The sequence below is a fragment of the Podarcis filfolensis genome (genome assembly GCF_964270895.1).
Source record: "Podarcis filfolensis genome assembly, chromosome: 5".
NCBI lineage: Eukaryota > Metazoa > Chordata > Lepidosauria > Squamata > Lacertidae > Podarcis > Podarcis filfolensis.
Window position 1 is genome coordinate 52,739,302 of NC_139608.1, and position 18,467 is coordinate 52,757,768.

Sequence of the window (18,467 nt, forward strand, 5' to 3'; positions counted from 1 at the left end):
TATATACAACCTGATGGAGAGGAGAGTGCAAAATATGGTCTGAAACTCAACATCAAAAAAACAAAGATCATGGCCACTGGTCCCATCACCTCCTGGCAAATAGAAGGGGAAGAAATGGAGGCAGTGAGAGATTTTACTTTCTTGGGGTCCATGATCACTGCAGATGGTGACAGCAGTCACAAAATTAAAAGACGCCTGCTTCTTGGGAGAAAAGCGATGGCAAACCTAGACAGCATCTTAAAAAGCAGAGACATCACCTTGCCAACAAAGGTCCGTATAGTTAAAGCTATGGTTTTCCCAGTAGTGATGTATGGAAGTGAGAGCTGGACCATAAAGAAGGCTGATCGCCGAAGAATTGATGCTTTTGAATTATGGTGCTGGAGGAGACTCTTGAGAGTCCCATGGACTGCAAGAAGATCAAACCTATCCATTCTGAAGGAAATCAGCCCTGAGTGCTGATCCTGAGGCTGAGGCTCCAATACTTTGGCCACCTCATGAGAAGAGAAGTCTCCCTGGAGAAGATCCTGCTGTTGGGAACGATTGAGGGCACAAGGAGAAGGGGACGGCAGAGGACGAGATGGTTGGACAGTGTTCTCGAAGCTACCAGCATGAGTTTGACCAAACTGTGGGAGGCAGTGGAAGACAGGAGTGCCTGGCGTGCTCTGGTCCATGGGGTCACGAAGAGTCGGACACAACTAAATGACTAAACAACAACAACAACCTGGTGGAGGGGCTCACAGCACCAACAACTCAAAAGGTTTTGTTTCTCCTACATTCACAGCTGTGGGTCCAGCACAGGGCAAAACCACGTCTCTCTGACTGCAGCTTCCAACTCTCTCACACCTCTGGTTCCTGTTCTCCTGTGTAGCAGCTTGCGGTGTCTTCTATGACACAGAGCAACTTCTTTGGTTATGTTAAATCATGATGCTTAATTATCAGGAGTGGACTTTGGTAATCTTTGGTAGCATAGTGCCCTGAGCGAGGCCAAAATTTGGCCTCCATGATGTTTTTTTTTAAAAATAATATTTATTAAAGTTTCAAAAGAGTTACAAAAATGAAAAAAAGAAAAAAGAAAAAAGAAAAAAGGAAAGAAACAAAAAATACAAAATACATAAAAATAGAAACAATTAAAAACAAATCAGTCTTTCCATGTCTTGTCTTTCATTTACTTGTTTCTTTGACCTCCTCACACCTCCCTTTTTTGTATTCTAGTTCAATAGTTGTTTCAGCAAATCCTTACCATTTTTACTTTTATCTTAATAATTTATCTTAATATATTGTAACTTTACATTCTCACCTATTAACAATCCATTTTTACATACCCCTTTGTAGCATTACTGCTAAAACTGCATAACTTCATTCCAGCATCCTTCTAACATTCCTTAATTTTACAGTGTTTCTGTAGATAGTCTTTAAATTTCTTCCAATCTTCTTCTACCGACTCTTCTCCCTGGTCTCGGATTCTGCCAGTCATTTCCGCCAATTCCATATAGTCCATCACCTTCATCTGCCATTCTTCCAGAGTGGGTAAATCTTGTTTCTTTGCAATGCTTTGCAATAAGTATTCTTGCTGCTGTTGTAGCATACATAAAGAAAATTCTGTCCTTCTTTAGCACCAATTGGCCGACCATGCCCAGGAGAAAGGCCTCTGGTTTCATCAGAAAGGTATATTTAAATACCTTTTTCATTTCATTATAGATCATCTCCCAGAAAGCCTTAATCCTTGGGCACGTCCACCAAAGTTGAAAGAATGTACCTTCATTTTCTTTACATTTCCAGCATTTATTATCGGGCAAATGATATATTTTTGCAAGCTTGACTGGTGTCATGTACCACCTGTATATCATTTTCATAATATTCTCTCTTAAGGCATTACATGCCGTAAATTTCATACCTGTGGTCCATAACTGTTCCCAGTCAGCCAACATAATGTTATGTCCGACATCTTGTGCCCATTTAATCATAGCAGATTTCACCGTTTCATCCTGAGTGTTCCATTTCAACAGCAAGTTATACATTCTTGATAATGTCTTAGTTTTGGGATCTAACAGTTCTGTTTCCAATTTTGATTTTTCCACCTGGAAGCCAATTTTCTTGTCCAGATTGTAAGCCTCCCTTATTTGATAGTAATGAAACCAATCTCGCACTTTGTCTTTTAGTTTCTCAAAGCTCTGCAATTTCAATTTATCTCCTTCTTGTTCCAAAATCTCCCAATATTTCGGCCATTTGGCCTCCATACTGAGCTTTTTCTGAGCCTTCGCTTCCATCGGTGACAACCACCTTGGGGTTTTATTTTCAAGTAGGTCTTTATACCTTATCCAGACATTGAACAATGCTTTCCTGACAATATGGTTTTTAAACGCTTTATGTGCTTTGACCTTATCATACCACAAATATGCATGCCACCCAAATACATTATTAAAACCTTCTAAATCCAAAATGTCTGTGTTCTCAAGAAGCAGCCATTCTTTCAGCCAGCAAAATGCAGCTGATTCATAGTAAAGTTTAAGGTCTGGCAGGGCAAATCCACCTCTTACTTTTGCATCAGTTAGTATTTTAAATTTTATTCTGGGCTTCTTGCCCTGCCAGACAAATCTTCAGATATCTCTCTGCCACTTCTTGAAACAGCCCATTTTGTCCAAAATTTGCAGTGTTTGAAACAAAAACAACATTCTTGGCAATACATTCATTTTTATCACAGCAATGCGGCCTAGCAATGAAAGCTTCAAATTTGACCATATTTCTAAATCTTTTTTGACTTCCATCCAACACTTTTCATAATTATCTTTAAATAAATTCACATTCTTAGCTGTCATATTAACCCCCAGGTATTTCACTTTCTTAACCAATGTTAAACCTGTCTCCTGCTGAAACCTCTCTCTCTCAATCACTGTTAGATTTTTCTCTAAAACCTTAGTTTTTAGCTTATTCAACTTAAATCCTGCAACCTGACCAAATTCTTGAATCAATTCCAATACTCTTTTGGTGCTAGATTCTGGCTCCTGTAATGTCAATGCTAGATCATCTGCAAATGCTTTCAATTTGTACTGTTTGGCTCCGACCTGTATACCCTTAACCAGTTGGTCCCTTCTAATCATATTTAAAAGGACCTCCAGGACTAATATAAAAAGCAATGGGGAAATTGGGCAACCTTGTTGTGTCCCTTTCTCTATCTTAAATTCCTCCGTCACCACATTATTAACAATTAGTTTGGCCTTTTGTTCAGAATATATTGCACCTATACCATTTCCAAAACCTTGACCAACCCCCATCCCTTGTAGATTCTTTTTCATAAAACTCCAGGAAATGTTGTCAAAAGCTTTCTCCGCGTCCACAAATATCAAAACTGCCTTAGTATTGATATTCACTTGTGGTTTTTTCTAAGATATTAATTATATTTCTCGTGTTATCAGACAAGTGTCTACCCGGTAGAAAGCCTGCTTGATCTTTATGTATCTCTTCCACTAGTACTTTTTTTAATCTTTTAGCCAAAATATCTGCAAAAATTTTATAATCCACATTAAGTAGAGATATGGGGCAGTAGTTCTTAAGCTGTGTCTTCTCAGACTCACTTTTCGGTATAAGTGTAATATAAGCTTCTTTCCACGACTCTGGTGCTTTTTTCCCTTCCAAAATTTCATTACAAACTTCCTTTAGTGGTTGTATTATCCAGTTTTTCAAGGATCTATAATATCTTGAAGTTAAGCCATCCGGCCCTGGAGATTTACCCAGTTGCATATTCTGGATGGCACCTTCTACCTCCTGTTCAGTTATTTTATAATTCAACATTAGCTTGTTTTCTTGAGAGATTTTTTGTAGTCCATTTATTTTCAAAATTCGATCAATGTCAATTTCTTTCTGTGGCCCTTGTGTATATAGTTGTTTAAAATACCTCTGGAAACAGTTTCTAATCTCCACTGGGTTCTGTATGCTCTTTCCTTCCACTTCCAAATTTATAATAGTGTTAAGTTTTTGTCTTTTTTTCATTTGCCAGGCCAACAATTTCCCACATTTATTGGCCGACTCAAATGTCTTTTGTCTCATCTGTTTAATTTTCCATTCTATTTCCTGGTTCATCATTTTCATATACTGTACTTGATATAACTTTATTTCTCTCTATAACTTTATTTCTCCATGATGAACCTTCTCAGTTTTGCTCCCTTTGGCTCAGCACCATGTGTGTGGGGGGGGAAACCACCTGCACTGCCCGAAATCTGACTCTGTAACTAGTCAGTCAAAGCCATTACTGCCCTGAGATCTATGGGTATAGGGCAGTATACAAATTTATTTAATCACAATAGTAGCAACCTTGATTGGTTTGGCAAGCTTGCCCCCCACAGATACAAGATCACAAGAATTGGAAGGGATCCATCCATACTAACCTTGCCAACTCATAAGAATATGTTCATCCTTTACCAGACTAGTATAGAATAAACACCAAAAACATTTACATATTGGTTGCAAAATAGTGATAGGAGGGAGCAGGGGTGGCACACAGGAATGCCCTGCCTCTTGGTGGGAACCAGGGTGCCCCCCCCAAGTATTGCCAGTCGGCTTCTCTGCCCAGGGGTGGGGAAGATGAGCAGCAACACCATGTGCTGGAATGCCCTCCTCTTGTGGGAGGTGGTGGGGCAGACTACCTGTTACACTTCCGCTGCCTAAGGCAGGTGCTTCACCCCACCTCATGGGTGGGCTGGGACTGGAAAGGAGAAATGTGTGTTAGGGGGGTGCCAGCCAGAGGACACCCTACACAGCTTACTTTCCCACCATTCACGCCGCATCACTAAAAAAAGGTGCAGAACCACTTATGGTTTTGCCCCTGCAGTAAACTACAGTGGTACCTCAGGTTAAGAACTTAATTCATTCCGGAGGTCTGTTCGTAACCTGAAACTGTTCTTAACCTGAAGCACCATGTTAGCTAATGGGGCCTCCCTCTGCGCCACTGGAGCATGATTTCTGTTCTCATCCTGAAGCAAAGTTCTTAACCCGAGGTATTATTTCTGGGTTAGTGGAGTCTGTAACCTGAAGCGTCTGTAACCTGAAGCGTATGTAACCCGGGATACCACTGTATGTGGTGACTGCAGAACAGTGGGGGCAGAGCATTCTCCAGAATTCCTAACTGCCTTATCATCTAATAGTGTGATCTGGGGCTGAACCAGTATTTAATCATTGGCTGAACACTGCAGCTACACTGCAACAATTGGGGTTGTGGTGGAGAGGTGGCTGTCCACTTTTATCCAGCACTGAGTGAGAGTTCCCTAATACCAAAGAAATTCTGATATTTACTGGAATCCTTGTATACACAGGAGACTCGCTTAGCTTTTGATTATGATCCTACAGTTATTGTGATCCTACAACAATAAGAAACAGCAGTCTTTTGACTCAAATCACAATCCTTTATATGGTTACCCAGGAGTGAATCCTATTGTCTTCAGTGGAGCCTATTCCCAGGAAAATGTGCATAGGATTGCAACTTTACAATGCTGTTTATACAATCAGTACAATTAATGAGTTTTCTACATAATTGCAGGGACATTAAGCTTCCAGATACAACAGGCTTGTGGATATTTATCTTTAAAAGCATCTGATTCCTTATTGAGACAACTTTTTAATTATTCCACAGCTAGAAAGTTTATGTATGTTCACTATTGCATTGTAAGTGGTGAATTCTTTAAGCTGTTTGATGTTAATATTTTAATGAAAAACTTTTTTCATTTTAATATTTTAATGAAAAAAATCTACAATTTTTTAAAAAGCCACACACGCCAAGACACAACACACACAAAATATGTGGATGTTATGCAGCTCCAAATCACTTAAGTAATCTTCCCCACATTACAGAAAATGCCTAAGGGGGCTTCCATGCAACTTCTGAATTAGCCAGCATTTTTACGGATTGCAAAGAACTGCAAGGTAGTAAAGAAAAAGTGATCTCATTGGAGGATGCTCTTTCACTTCAAACCGAGTCAATTCTTTCTTAATTCTGACAACTCATTGAACATGCACACTGATAGTTAATTAGCGCAAATGCACGATTGAAGCACACACAGGTGGAATGACATTTTAAAAGGGGTATTTCATGTTCCATTAGGTACAGGGAAGAAGGGTTGCAGGATATGGAATTAGGATTTATTTGAGTAGCTTTGAGTAATACTGATAATAGATGCCTAAACTAGGGCAAGGCAAGAAGGCATTTATCAGGTTATTACTCATTATTTGGAGCCAGACATCAATGATGGAGGGAACCTGCCAAGGCCAAGAAGAGGACAAAAACTTACAGGGGAAGCATTTATCATATTAGGAAGGAAAATCAATGCATAAATTAAAGACACCAAAATGTACTTCCACAAGCTTCTAAAGTATTCTAGCGTGTACATATTCAAACCTTTCACTGTTTAGATAAGCTGAGACCTCCCACATCCAGGACTGGTTAGCTGGCATCTGTCTGTCTCAGGAAACAATGGAAGTGTGCGCCTTTGGCGGGGGGGGGGGAGGTCAAACCATTGTAGAGTTACAGTGTCTGCTGCGGCCGTAGAGACTGATAATGGGAGAGATATGTTTTGTGGCAGTTGGGGCAGATGAAGGTATCTGGTTGTGCTGATGCAGGTTTACCATGGCGTCTCTTCTTTCTGCACTTGTCCCAGTGGAGTGGTCATTTCTCCTCTGGCCACTGCTTCCTGATTGTTTTCAAGTGCTGTGGCCACCTGCCAGGGATTCCCACACAATGTGGTTAATGCTGCCAGCCTTCATGTCATGTCTCCAGACATCTTTGTAACACGGAGTTGGTCTGCCAATGGGCCTGGTGCCTGAAGCCAGTTCCCTGTCAAGCACCTCCTTGCAGATTCTGCCATCTTCAATTCTATGCCAGCATAGACTGAGACAGAGCTGCGAACATGCTGGGAATGTAGGCTTGGGAGACCACATCTTTGTTTGAGACTTTGTCTTGTCGTGTGAAGCCCAAAATCTTCCTGATGCAAAGCATGTGGAAGGCATTGAGCCATCATTCCTGGTGGGTGTAAGTTGCCTGTGTAAGTTGCCCATAAGGCAATGTGCTCAACATACAAGCCTGGTAGACCTTTATCTTGCTATTGGAATGCTTGCCAATGCTTTTGTCCAGCTCAGTGTCAATTGAGAGGTTGCTGGTTATGGTAGAATCCAGGTAGACACCTACCATCTCAAGCGTGTGCTCACCACTGCTGATGCATGGAGTGCTGGCGACTTCCTGACCCAGGATGTTGGTCTTCATAAGGTTGATAGTAAGGCCAAATTCCAGGCAGACGTTGCAGGATGCCCTGACATTGCTCCATGCCTGGCTCCATATTTGGTCTCAACAATGGTGGGGGCACCCTAAAAAAAACATTGAGGGGTCCCAAAGTGCCTTGGCCCCCGGGAGCTGGAACCTATGTAAGGAAAGTAGGAACATGTGTCCCTCTGTATCAGCAGATGATGGACAAGCAAAAGAAAGCACTTCCTCTCCCAGTGATGGCCACGGCCCACTAGTTTAGCTTGCTCCCAAAGGTGATTTGATAAGTTTAGGGAGGCTGGATCCATACTGGTTATTAGTCATGATAGGTACATGGAACCTCCATGCAAGGCACTGTTCCTCTGTGTACCAGTTGCTGAGAGCTAATGACCAAGTCCTGTCCATGACCTTCTCAGATGCATCTGGTTGGCCTTGATGGAAGACTGCATACTAGCTATGATGAACTTTGCAACTGAACCAATAGAGATCTTATGTTCTTACCTTAATGGAGCTCTTAGGGTTTGTCCACACTTCCTTTTGTTCCTCTTCTTTGCCCCTGGGAAAACTGCTCTTTAGTGCACAATCAGACCAAATGGCAATTCAGGTTTCCCGCCGGATTGCTGTTTGTCCCAATCTACAACTAAACAGAGGGTTTTCCCTTGGAAAGGAGCAGGGCAAAAGGAAAAATGCTTGGACCTGTGCTTTCTATGCATGACAAAAGCAGAAGTGTGGGCGAGCCATTAGTTAAATTTTGGGAGCCTCAAATTAAGTTAATTTAGTGACATAGCCGTGAATGTGTATGAGTTGGGGCTATTAACATGAATGCAGTAGCACTGCTTAAGATAATTAACAATTATTTACAGCTGCCAGAAAGACTTCCATTGCTAAACAAAGGGCAAGTGATGCTTGTCTCTTGCAATCTGAGCTGAAGCCTTTGGTTTTGGAGCTTTAGGGTCCTTTTGTTAAGCCATTTCTTTTTAATCTCTTGGAGAATTTGGTTCAGGAGGGCTGTGGCTCTCTATATCACTTGTGCTAGCTGCACAAATCTCTTTGGCTGTAGGGCAGGAATTTTCTGTTTTCCACAGAGGTCTCAGGGAATTGAAGTGAGATGATAAATAAATATATGGCTTGGTGGAAGTAGATAGCTTGGAGGCTTTCCACTACACAATATATTGCTCTTCATAATTATAAAAACTCAAACCTTTTTCTTTTTGCCTCCACCAGGAGAAGAGTGCCCTTAGAAAGGCCAGTCCTTTTAGCTCTGTATTTTTTCCTCCAATTACCTAAACCTATTTTGCACTACATAGCAGCATCTAGGAACTGGTGTTCAAAACTGTTGGGCAGCTGATGTGAGTGGGGAATGATGGAACTTAAAAAAATGGGATGTGGCCTTTCTTTTTTGCTTGTCTTCTAAAACATCAAGGGGGGGTGCTGGTTGTGAGACGAATAATACATGATGCTTATAAATGTATGAACAGATCACACTTTACACCATCACTGGTTTCTTATCAGGGGTTTGTTCTGGTTGACATTTCAGAAGCATAGTCTCTTCCATTGTGTATCTTCTCAGAATTATACACAACATGGAAAGAATCTTAACGTAGAAAAAGAATTGTCTTAGAATCATAGAATTGTAAAGTTGGAAGGGAGCCTGAGAATCTTCTAGTCCCAACCATAGCTGTCAACCGTCCCTTATTTGGCGAGAAAGTCCCTTATCCCAGCGCCGTGTCCCGCTGCTTTCCCTTATTGATGATGTCCCTTAAATTTCCTGGGTTTCAAAGGAAGCAGCTCCTCTCCCTCCCTCCCTGCCGGCCAGGGAGGAGGGAGGCTCCAACTGTGTTGCTTGTCTGCATTGCTCACCCAATAAGGAGTCTAAGAACGACTGGGGGTGGAGCTTGCATGCCTTGTGCTGATCAAATCGGCCGTGTTGCCTGGGGACTCACCTTTGCTCAGCACTTCCCAGCGGAGAGGTGATGGTGGTTTCCCTTGCTGCATCCCCTTTGCCGGGTTGCTGCGCTGTGGGAACCACCTGTGCTGGTCCAGGGGGGAGGTTACCGTGGGGCGAGGTCCAGGACCTGAGTCGAGGGTCGGCAGACAGTCCTCCACGGGCGAAGCGGGGTCCACAGCGAAGAGCCGGGAAATGACAGGAACTCAGGGGGAACAGGACTGGTTGCTGGCCGAAACAGCTCTTCAACGACATTGCTCCCGCAACCTGGGACCGGGCTGACTGGCCTTTATCTTCTCTGAGGCCAGGGGCGGTCCCGGCCCCCAGGTGACCCGCCTCTCCTGGCCTTAAGGCGAGCGCTCCTCCTGGGAGAAACCAGTTCCCTCCGCCTCTCTGCCCTGAGCCTCTGCAGCTCAGGAGAGGCCGGTGGGTTACTGGACCCAGGGGGAGACTCACTTTCCCCTGACAGGGCTGGGAGAGGCGCACCTGTAGGCAATGCATCCTCAATCGCCTCCAGAGCCAGAGTGGATTCACCTGGTGCCTGCTCCTGAGGATCCGGCACAGGTGCAGGCGCTTCAGAATCAAGGCCCTGCCCCAGCTCAGCCGGCCCTGGAGGCGGGGACTCCTGTGCAGGCTGGGATTCCTCTGGTTCAGCCTCTGAATCGGATTCCCAGGCCATCACACCACCACTTGAGGCTTCGTTTGGCTGCTGGCTGGGCTTTCTGCCTTTGGCTCAGAGGAGCTCAGAAGTTGAACATACCTGTGTTTGGAAAATCCCTTATTTTGGCTGCTGATCCCTTATTTTCGAGGCTGCTGGTCCCTTATTTTCAAATCTGTAAGTTGACAGCTATGGTCCCAACCCCTACAATTCAGAAATATGCAGCTGTCCTATACAAGGATCAAACTTGCAACCTTGGCATTTATCAGCACCGTGCTCTAACCAACTGAGCTTTCCAGGCCTTGAGATTCATGAATTCAAAATTCAATCCAATAATAGACACTGAAGTAGCCACTGCTTTCCCCTTTCCATTTTAGTGCCAGTTCTGGGGGGTTACAAGCCGAAAAAGACCCTGATTTCATCTTCCCTTAACTATGGCAGGGGATGTTTTCAGTATTGGAACCTTAAACCAATAACTTAGAGCTGGCTTGAAGCGCCCTAGGTTTATTGATATCATCACCATCATTCATCATCAGGAGTAGATCAAAGCCTTTGTGGAAATAAAATTGCCAGATACATATTTTTAAAGTCAATTTTCTGGATAAGTTTCATTTATTTATTTGTTCGTTTCTTTATCTAGGAAATCACAGCCTACAAAATAAGGTTCTCCACGTTGTTCTGCAGAAAGCTCAAAATCATTATATAAAGAACGGTATCACCATAACCTTACAAAGCATACTACTGCTTCACGGATGGGAACACTGACATAGTCAAGGTCACTGGTGAGGGATGGAGGATCTAAACCCAGCTCATCCAGTGCTAGGTACTGCAGGCTGTTCTAAACAATCTCACTTAACATGCTGTTGTCATTTGAGAGGTCACCAGGGTACACCTCCCTCCAGCATCCCCATTAATCAGTCACAGAAAGAGTTTTTGATAGTGTGAAGGTAAATGGAATCCATGTTGGCTTGATTGTTTTGTGGCTCATATTATAACCTCTTCCTATCTACTCCTATTCAGATTAGTACAATTGAAGAGTAACTAGGCATACAGTTAATAGTATTATAGTGGTACCTTGGGTTACATACGCTTCAGGTTACATACACTTCAGGTTACAGACTCCGCTAACCCAGAAATAGTACCTCGGGTTAAGAACTTTGCTTCAGGATGAGAACAGAAATCACATGGTGGCAGTGGGAGGCCCCATTAGCTAAAGTAGTGCTTCAGGTTAAGAACAGTTTCAGGTTAAGAACGGACCTCCGGAACGAATTAAGTACGTAACCAGAGGTACCACTGTAGTAGTAGTAGTAGTAGTAGTAGTAATAATAATAATAATAATAAGTTGCACTTAAATGTGAAAGAGACCTGGTTCATTGGTCACCTTGAGCTTTTGACTGCAGCATCTGTTTTCACCTGTGAAGTGGTAGTGCATCAACAGACCACGGTGTATTGCTATGTTCATGATATATCATGAGCCACAGGATCATCTGCTTCTCTCTCACCTTGACATGTGAAGTGTTGGCCTTTTCCAGGATGTCAAAGTCTATTCCTCATATTTAGGGGTGTCAATCAAATAAATCTTAGTCAGTTTAAAATAAGAGTTTTTGACAACTAATCTATCAATTTTAAATTTGCATGCAAGTAGAAGCTCAAGATGCAGGCTTAACAAACTGTGGGTTGAATAAAGTACCAAGAAGGCAAAGTCAGATATTCCAATCCCATAAACATAAGACTCTCTCTTTCAAATCAATGGCTTTGGGTGAGAGTGTTTTCCTCTTGAATGCCTGCTGAAATCAGTGTAAGGTTCAGAGGTTAGCCTTTCTCCAAAATTTGGACTCACTAATGAATGTGTGGGCTTCTAAAGTGTGGGTGTTAATGGCTGAAGGCAGCTGATGGCTGCAATCTTAACCCTGGCTGCTGCCCTAGAGCTTAATATCACCATGTGATGGCTCAGAATTTAATGGGCCCTAGACTGTCTCTCCTCTCCCAGAGCACCCCGATTCAGGACTTTCCAATGGCTGCTTTTGGAAGGGACTCGCATATTCAGAATCTGAATTTTATTATAATATATTTCTTTCTTAGACAATGATAACACAAAACAATCCAAAGTGTCATAGCTTGATTTCATTTTATATAAATGTGCATGTCAATCATCTCATGATTCACTCAAGGATAGAAGTTCAGAAGTGTCATTTAGAAAGGAGAGCATTTGTTCTCCCTCATGTGCTTTGGATCACATGTGATGGAACATCTATATCTCCGGTTATTGGGAACTACAAAAAGGAGATATAAAACATGCTTATATACCTATCTATCCACAAGGAGGATTATGAGCCCTAGGGTGAATCTCCTCCTGCCTGCCCCTGGAGCCTGAATTTCTGCTTCTGCTTTTAAGTTTCTGGAGCCAGAGCAAAGCTAGCACAAAACAAATGCAAGCTTATATCACTTTCAAGGAGTCAATAAGGCTAAACAATCAAGTTTAAGAAATCTATATTTCTATTGTGTAGCTACTTCCTTTATTGAGCTCTGGAAAGCTTGCCAGAAGCGGTACCTTAATGAAGGCGAGATTTCAGCAGCATTGGTAGCTTGACCTGAAAAAGAAACAAATCCTTTTGCCTACAGCAATGGGAAGATGCTGAGGTATAAATATGAAAAAGGAAAGCTCTGGCTACTGATGTTTTATGCAAAGACTCAGTTGCAACTGGAAATCATAGATACTGGGAAATACTGCACCACTCCTATTATTATATTTAGTAAAATGTATTCTGTCGCTGAGCTATAGCCTCTTCCCTAAAGATAATCTTGATACAAATATGAATTACTGTATCTGTCAGGGATACACAACAGCAGAAAACAACAGTAAACAGGGGCAGGCAACACTGAGAATGGTTGTGAGTTATTTTGATGATAGAGCTTTTGCTCTTAACAACAGTATCCAGCCTGTGGCTCCAGCCCAGCCAAAATGAGTTTTTAGACTAAAGCTGTAAGAGTAAAGCTGTGTGACTAAAGTGGTAAGGGTACCACTTACCCTGTCTCCAGTGCACTTCCACTGCTGCTGTTTGAAGCCATGGACACATGGTGCTAGCCACAACACACACCTGTCCTGTAGAGAAATGTTGTTTGAAGTGTCGCCCCTCAAACCAGCTTCCATCCAATTTGCAAATGGAAGCCACATTCGTTTTGCTGAAGTGTGTAGATTGGTGACAGCCGTTGCACATGTGCAGAAGAGGGGACATATGCAGGTGACTGCTTCAGTGAATAGGACTTGGGGTGTATGTCACGCAGGCTTGGGGAAACCAAACAGGTAATGCGCTTGGGGTGAAGAAGTGCCTGCCCCCCCGCATATACAACAATGTGCAAAAGCAACCTGATATGCAACGGTGAAAAATGACCTCACTGCATTTTAAGCTGCTAATGTTATATATAGCCTCAGTCTCCTTGAAATCTAGGCTGGAGATGGCTGCTTTAGCTAATCCAATCAAACTCTTCTTACAAATCAAGGCAAGGAGTGACCAATTTGCCTCCACTGTATTTTTTATTTATTTAAGGAAGTAATCCCCCCCATTTTTCTTTTGTGTGTTCAGACAATGAGAACAATGCAGCTCAAGCTGAAATCAATTTGACTCAAGAGTGTTTAAATTTTGCCTGAATGATGCCCATTCAACTTCTCCTGTCCCCCCAGCTATGAAAAGTGTTCAGTGTATCAAAGAAACCCCAGAAGCAAATTACAAGTGTAGAATTAAAACTTGAACAAGACAGAGCAAGTAATTAATGGGAAAGTAAAGGAATTCAATATAGGAAAGAAATTAACCATGACTGACAGTTTGAAGCTTTTTAAACATTTTGCATTGACAGAATTCTCTGAAGAGATTTACAACGTAGTAACCAACAGATGGCTGAAGGCTGTAATCCTACATTGCGTTATTAGGACATTTATTTGATAGTAAGACCCACAGAAATCAGTGGGGCTCACTCAAGTATTTATGGATGGCATCAGGCTGGCTCAGCTGTTATTTTTACTTAAAACGCTCAAGTTCTATTGAAATTTACGAGCTTGTAAATGGTCTCAGGATATCAGCATTAAGCTGTAGTCCACAAAAGGACATGCTTGACAAGACTGGCTATTGACAAAATTAAACAGAGTTAAATCAATCGGACTAAACTCATTTGCAACTTGATCCTATGAGCTGCTTGTGCTGACAATAGGGCCAAGTCATGGCCAAGATCTATTTAAAATGAGCAGCAATTTTTAATTGGTTAATCTGCATGACTAGTCACTACTGCTTTAACCACAAATTTAAAGCTAGTACTCCCATGTAACTGCAGGGCTTGATGGCAAGCAACAAAGACTTTGTGGTCACATCTTCACCATACATTTAACACACTCGTACCACTTTCCCAGAGACTCCTGGGAACTGTATTTTAGCCTTCAAGGAGCTATAATTCACAGTTCCCTTAACAAACAACCAGTGGTGGAGCTATGTACACAGGGCTTTGTTGGGGTTCCCTATTCATTCACCTAAATAAATGTAACTAGGTCAAAATTAGAGGTGTCTGAGGTGATCATAATAATGTTTTTGCCTCTGTGCCGTGCTCCCCATTCCCAAAAGCAACTCTATTAATTGTATTGGACAGGGCATACTACATTTCAGAAATGGATTAACAAAATCGTGCATTTCCCAATGGTCTAATCTCTGTTCCTTATGAGGTTTGCAAAAGTAACCACAACAAATGGTCTTAAAATCACAAATATGTCCAAGAGAACCCTTTAAGATACTGAGCAAAGATGCAACTGCTATGCTCCTGCTGTTGTGTGAATCTTGCTCCCCTCCCTTCACAATTTAAATGCTGAAAGAGAGAGAGGAAAGACAGGCTCTGAATGCTGAGCTTCTTGTATTTTTACTGTGTGCCTCAATATTTTAAACATTATCAACCCCATTCCTCCTGAGTTGTATCAGATCACATGAACTGGGAATTACATATGCCAGAAAAACGAAAGAACAGATGTGATCCTTTTTACCACATTCCAATTGGCTGCATTCCTGAACATTATTTACTCATGAGTAAGCCTCATGTGGGACCGACCCTTGAGCAAAAATTCATAGGGGTGTTTCTTTATCTAGATGTGGTGTGACAAAAGCCACAGAAATAATCTGAATGATAAACAGCTTTGGTTTGCCCTTAAAACATTGCTGTATTCACACAGTCTAATTTCAACAGCAGTTTGAAGGCTGTTAAATTTAACTATGCACCATAACTAATAGGCTTTTCACTACAAAATCAACAATAATGATATTGAATATTAATGTTGAAAAGTATAGTTACCAGCTCTATTTTATTTAATGCAAATGGTTTGCAGGAATGGACAAGCTATATGTCATGAACAAAACCATATTATTATTAACATTTATATCCCATCTTTCTTCTAAGGAGCTCAAGGTGACACATATAATTCTTCTCCTCATTTTATCCTCTCAACCACACTACAGGGTAGGTTAGGTTGAGAGTGAGTAACTGTCCCAAGGTCACCCAGTGAACTTCATGGTGAAGTGGGGATTTGAACCCTGTTCTCTCAGGTTCTAGTTCAACACTAGTCTGACCACTATACCACACTGGCTCTTTATCTGAGTCTGGGGTGTGACATACCTAGCACTCCAACTCATCCACGTGTCTGCCATGAGCTAGTCTCCCCCAAGACAGCATCTATATCCCAATTCTGTTAATTGTTGGTTTCTATTTCCCACATGCTATGGTTAACAGAGGAGGGACTGACTTTCTGGGATTCTGCCATAAGTCTGCTGTGCATGGAATTGCCAGGGCAGTGACTGACTACACAGTCCTAGACGCAAACCATTTCCATAGGTTAAGGCCAGTGAAACTCTCAGGGCAGGACTTGGGGCAGGTGTCCAGTACCCCACTGAGCAGAATGAGCAAGCGGGCTCCAAACACAGAAGAGATGGAAACAAAGTTAGTGGACTGTGTGGTTCCCTGTTTTTGACTGAATAGTGTGTGAGAGTAAGAGACTGTATATGCTTTGACCCCATCCACCAGCAGTGGTCATGGTACATCTTGACAACTTTCCTTGAGGTCATGCAGCCCACGGGGGTGGGGGGGTGGGGAGTGGTTCCCTACCACTGGGTTTGAGAGTTTGCTGTCTAAGACCCCTTAAAGCCTATGTTTCTCTTGTTGTGGAGAAAAATACCTCCTGTACATTTCAATAATTTCAATAACTGGTCTGTCACTCAAAATATAGATTTTATTGTTTTAAAGATAGAAACTTGAGTAGAGTTGCTGCATTTTGGGGTTAACTAAGCCACATCTGGGCCTTACTAAACAGAATATAATTGACTGTGTCACAGATGTTCAATAGTCTACTTGACTGCATGACTGTGACGTTTTAAATCTTTGTGTGTGTATGTGTTTTGTGATGGTTAGTTGCTGAAAAGGATAAAATGAACTGAGCTGAGCAATTATGTAGTACAATCTGAATGGTTTGGGGTAGCACAACCAAAATAATTTGATCAATATTGAGAATATAGTGATGTGTTGTTAGTTTTCCATCTTGGAAAGTGGAGTATTTTCCAAAGCACATAGTTAAAGATCAGGACATGGGCAAAGAAACTGAGGCCCTCCAGAAGTTGCTGGACTCCCATCCCCCTCAGCCAGCACATCCAATGATTAGGGAGGATGGGAGTTGTAGTTCAGCTCCCAACCCTGGATTAGGATAATAGTTAACTGGTGTAGACCCAGCACAAAATTGGGCACCATCACTTGGGGCTCCATTCTTTTGTAACCCATTGCCGTTCTAACCCATGGAGTGTGGTGGCAATTCATAGTCCTGTTTGGTGTGTGACTGTCTTCATCCTGACATCTTCTTCCTCTGAAGGGTACTTCATTCCAATCCAAAATCAGAGCAATCCGACGAATGATTTCCCAAGGCAATTCTTCTAAGGCCAAGAAACATTCTGTGCTAACAAGAGGGGAAAGCAAAGAAGATATTTCACTGAAATAATTAACCCAGTGGCGCTAAAAGTTAGCCTTTAAGCTACTCAATAAAACAAAATGCTTCTGCCTCTCCCCCCTAGAGGTTAGTATGATTAAATCTTAACATCCAGTGCCGGGGGGCTAATAAGAATATGTGATTTAGTTCTGTAGCTATCTTGATGCAGACTGATTTCAATAAACAGTAGATATCCTAAATTAATCCCCTTTGGTCAAAGTTATTTTGCTTCCCCAAAAGAAAAATAATCCTTTCTATCTGTATCTGGTACTATACCAGGAATGAGGTTTACATCTGATTGATTATGTGGGGGAAGTGGCCTAGTAGTGTGGGGTTTTTTTTGTGGGGTGTGGGGTACTTTTCTTGGCTTCATCAGGGCTTTCCTGAGAACTATAATGCCTTTTTAGTTTATTTTTATGGAGCGCATTCAATAAAATATCTTGTGTTAAGAGCCATGTTATGAAACCACAGCTTTTCCTTGCCAAAGAAGAGTTGCCTAACCATCAAGTGAGATTCTCAGGCTCGGCAGTAGGTATTTTAATAATAAAGAACAATGGGGTATCTCTTATGTTCAGATTCAGATACAGCTTACTTGCATGGCACGTGTTAGGCCAAACTAATATATATTTGAACCAAGATAAATGACCTGAATACAAAAACAAAAAAACCCAGATTGTATAAGTTTTTCAGCTGCAACTCCCTTGCCCACTACTGGTCTTCTAAAATCTTTGGTTCTTACTCTGTGGTGCTGTTGTATGGTCTCAATTTGACTTTAGCTGTTGTGGCAGTGGGCTATTTTAAACCATTCGGGCTTGGGAAGTTTCAAAGTCCTGCAGCTATTGCTCACAAATATGGACAGGAGATGGAAAAATATCTCCCTTGCCCCTCCTCCACATCTAAAAACACACTATATTGCCACACAAAATGCACTGAACATTGCCAAAGTCTTTAATGACAGAGGGATGAGCCTCAATCCATGCATTGTCCCTTGTATAAATGAGGGACAACTAAAACAGGGCTTGCCAAGATGGTGTTCTCCAGATGTTGTGGACTATAGTTCCCATCAGCTTCAGCCTCCATGGCCAGTCAGGGAAGATGGGAGTTGTAGTCCACAACATCTGAAGGGCATCATGCTGCTGCCTGATGACGATATGGTATATGGAAGCTAAATGGACTAAACACTGGTGAGAGGATAGCATCCTTCACTGCACCTAAGGCAGTGAGCTGGACCAAGTCCCTCAGGCAGACTGTGTGACAACAACAGGGCAATAGTTGGTGTGCATGTCTGCTCAGGAGGAATTACTGCTGCCCTCCTAAATATCTACCACCTGAAGCAGTTACCTCACTATGCCTAATGGTAGAGCTAACTCTGAAGGGAACTTTTTATGCTGCTTAACCTCCAAGGCTCTCTAGCTATTTTGTACACCACCTTGAGTTATATATGTGCAATATGATTAAACAATAATTGCAGTTATTATTACCTTGTTTGGTTTAGAGCAACAACAATGAAACAAAAATCCTGATGAAAAAGACAGTGGGGAAACTGATCTCTCAATAACAGCTTTTATGCATGCTGCAGATTGAGTCGATGAGTCAGTTACCTGACCACACTGAAGAGAAT

At 42.0% G+C, this 18,467-nt stretch overlaps 1 long non-coding RNA gene across 1 annotated transcript in view; it reads left to right on the plus strand.

The window, feature by feature from the left end:
• The first annotated feature begins 1,620 nt into the window (after positions 1-1,620).
• The window catches only part of LOC310764014, a 97,256-nt gene continuing 80,409 nt past the window's right edge, over positions 1,621-18,467 (plus strand). The window contains exon 1 of the long non-coding RNA XR_014548974.1: positions 1,621-1,665. This is a non-coding gene — a long non-coding RNA (uncharacterized lncRNA). The remainder of the gene's footprint in view (positions 1,666-18,467) is intronic.